The following is a 3,782-nucleotide window of genomic DNA, read 5'->3' on the forward strand; positions in this document are numbered from 1 at the left end:
ACTTTAGCACTACACTTGAGGCCATTTTAAACCATAAGATCACCAATAAAAAGCACAAAAATGCAAAAAAAGTCCACTCAATACACACACAATAAAGTCCACTCAAGTCCACAAAAAGAACACTCGTTTATAGCATGAGAGTTAAAACAAGAAGGCAGGGTACCACCCTGTCCATCCTCAGCTTTGAATATGTCAGGTGACTCAAAGTTTTCACTGTTCTGTGAAAATCCACTAATGACCACAAAAACACCAAGAGTATTGATTTGGGGGTTTACAAACAAATTTTAGTAAGTCAATTCACAAATATAGAAATTGTCAATAATGAAAACAGACTATATATTCTTGGTCCCTGGCCACCTCTCCCCTAAGTATCTTCGTTCTTGGTCTTCTCTTCTGAAACACTACTGGGCCTGCTTTCCTGAAGCAAAGTCCTTAACTGGAGCTTTTCCCTCTCTACAGAGAGTCACCTGGTAACTGTCACTCTCTGCAGGGAACACTTGTCAGCTAGCACGAGTTAGATGCAATAAATGCAGTCACATTTAGGCAGTCATAGCTAATATAATACCTGTTCCAGAGATGACAATCATTTTGTAAAATCTATTTGTTCCTTGATCATATAGAATGAAACTTTAATAGAAGGGTTGCAGAGTGCCGAGTAGATATTAGAGGAAATGAAGATAAGGAAGGCACATTTCTGATACCATATCATATAAGGAATCACATACTCTAGGAACTGAAGTTTCTTTCCTAGGCCCATGGTTATAAAACATGTCCGATAAAGTCTATGAGTCTGGATTTCTGCCTGGTGTCAGCAATCTCAGAACATGAGAGTCTACAGCCCATTCTTTCTGGAGTCTCCACGAATATTTTAAGCTTCCATCCCAATGTTAAAGGATATTGGCCCCAAGTTTTCAACCAGACTGGAGCTGAGCACATCTATGACACAATACGAGATCCCTGGCCTGAGGGTATCTCTTCCAGGAGCTGGCTGGACAGGAAAGTGTTCCATGACAGGCTTTCAGATGTGGTCAAGATTCTTCAGCATGGTTTGGGTCTTCCATTTATTGTTTGAAGGTTTATCATTGCAAAAAGTCACTTCTAACAGAGCCTGCTGAGATAAAAGCTGCCACCCCATCCCATGCTGGGAAATATAAGTGTTATTTCAGTGGCTATGTACACAGCTCTGTAAATCTATATCTTGGACTAAAGCCCAGCTAGAGAATGAAACATCCCCTTGCATGTATTCCCTGAAAAACAGTCACGTATGCTCAAACATAAAAGAATGGCAAGGGTGCCCCTGGCACCTCCCCACCTTGCAGAATTTCAAAACTGCCTGTGGCCTCACCAGAATAAACTATCTGAACAAAAGGAGGTAGAAAGAATGAGAGGAGAGTGGATGCTGACTGATTTCTTGGCCTCTCCTTCCTTCCGCCCCCAGCCTCCTTCCCTACAGATGTTTTCGCTGAACTTCTGTCAAGCCTTCTTGGCTTACTCTTTGGCTCTTTCCCCAGGGAACTGTATCCAAGCAAGCATGGCAAGTGTTGCATGAATCAAGAAGAAAGATTGCCTTTTCCTAGCTAAGTCATTTTAGCTTTAGTTTACTTTTTAAACAACACTGTTTTTTTCCTAATTACGGGAGCCATCAGGCCCATTGTGAAAAAGTATTGAAAACTGCAGATAAGCAACAAAACAAATAACAAAAATCAAGTATGATCCCACCATCCAAATTTAATCATCATTGACACTTTTATTGTTTTCTTTTAGCCTTTCTATATGAATCAGTATGAATAAATATGTTTCCAAAGGGATTATATTGGGTATAATGTTTTATAAACTACCTTTCCCCTCACTTGGCAATACATTCTAAATATTTTTTTAATGTTCATTTTTGAGAATGAGAGAGAGAACACAAGTGGGGAAGGGGCAGACAGAGAGAGACACAGAATCCAAAGCAGGCTCCAGGCTCTGAGCTGTCAGCACAGAGCCGGACGTGGGACTTGAACTCACAAACTATGAGATCATGACCTGAGCTGAAGTCAGACACTCAACTGACTGAGCCACCCAAGTGCCTCAATGCATTCTAAATATTTTGTCATGATATCACATATCTTCAGACCATCATATTTTTAAATAAACTTTGTATTTTAGAGCAGTTTCTAGGTTCAGAGCAAACTTGAGTGGAAGAGGCAGAGATTTATCAAATGCCCCTTGCCCCACATATGCATAGACTCCCTCATTATCAATATCTTCCAGACCACCAAGCTGCATGGTCTAGTATTCTCATTCTCTTAATCAAGTCCTACTGTTGAATGTTCACATTATTTCAAGGGATTATATTCAAAACACATAGAAAACATGTAAAAGCCAGCAGGTATGGATCAACCAATCAGAATGACCAGCCCATCAGACCACAGCTGGGTTCTGGAGACCCCAGACTGTACCACGCGTGAACTTAAGTTTAGTGTTTAAATGGAAGGATGTTCTAGAGCAGGACTTAGAAGGCAGGCAGTTCTTGCAGGGAGGGCTTCAAGTAGCATCTATTTAACCAGTCCCAGCAAAAGATTTTCAATATTTTAAGAGTCTATATTGTTTTATAGATGCTAATTTTCTCAATATCAGAATATTAATTAAAATTACAAATAGAACAGCTATGAACATCTTTGCACAGATATATCTTTGCACAGATCTCTGATTACTCCTAGATGGAACATGTACTGAGTCAAAACATTTGATGCATTCTTAGGCCCTTTAAGATATTCCTAAATTGTTTTTCAAAAGTTAACACAATTTACACTTTTACCAAGCTTAATACGTTTTTTAAAAAGAAAAAAATCTAACTTAACCATTAAACCTTGTGGGGTTGGTTTTTTGTTTTGTTTTGTTTTGTTTTGTTTTGTTTTGTTTTGTTTTGCCTCTTTGTTCCTTTCAACCCAGTATATCCACTCTTAGATATGCATCCAAGAAAAATAGTCTTGTATGTGCAAAAAGAGGCATATACAGGGACATTTATTGTAGTGTGTTGTTCATAGTATGAACAACAACCCAACTTTGTTCTTTCCCAAGATTGCTTTGGGTACTTGAGGTCTTTTGTGGTTTCATACAAATTTTAGTATTACTTTCTAGTTGTTATTTTAATAGAGATTGCATTAGATGTGTAGATTGCTTTGGGTAATATGGACATCCTAACCATATTTGTTCTCCCAATTCATGATCATGGAATATTTTTCCATTTGTTTCTGCCACCTTCAGTTTCATTCATCAATGTTTTATAATTTTCAGAATACAGGTCTTTTACCTCCTAGGTCAAATTTATTCCTAATTATTTTATTATTTTTGGTGCAATCGCAAATGGGGCTATTTCCTTAATTTCTCTTCCTGCTACTTCATTATTACTGTAAAGAAATACAATAGATTTCTGTACATTAATTTTGTATCCTGTGACTTTACTGAACTTATTTTTCGGTTCTAGTAGTTTTTTGGTGGAGTCTTTAGAGTTTTCTATGTATAGTATCACGTCATCTACAAATAGTAAGTTACTTCTTCTTTACTGATTTGGATGCCTTTTATTCCTTCTTCTTGTCTGATTGCTGTGGCTAGAATTCCAGTACTATGTTGAATAAAAGTGGTGAGAGTGGACATTTCTTATTGTTCCTGATCTTAGGAGAAAAGCTCTCAGTTTTTCATCATTGAGTATGATGTTAGCTGTGGAGTTTTCATAGAAGGCCTTTATTATGTTGAGGTATGGTCCCTCTAACCTACTTTGTTAGAGTTTTTATCACGAA

This window comes from Prionailurus viverrinus, chromosome B4 (genome assembly GCF_022837055.1).
Source record: "Prionailurus viverrinus isolate Anna chromosome B4, UM_Priviv_1.0, whole genome shotgun sequence".
Taxonomy (NCBI): domain Eukaryota; kingdom Metazoa; phylum Chordata; class Mammalia; order Carnivora; family Felidae; genus Prionailurus; species Prionailurus viverrinus.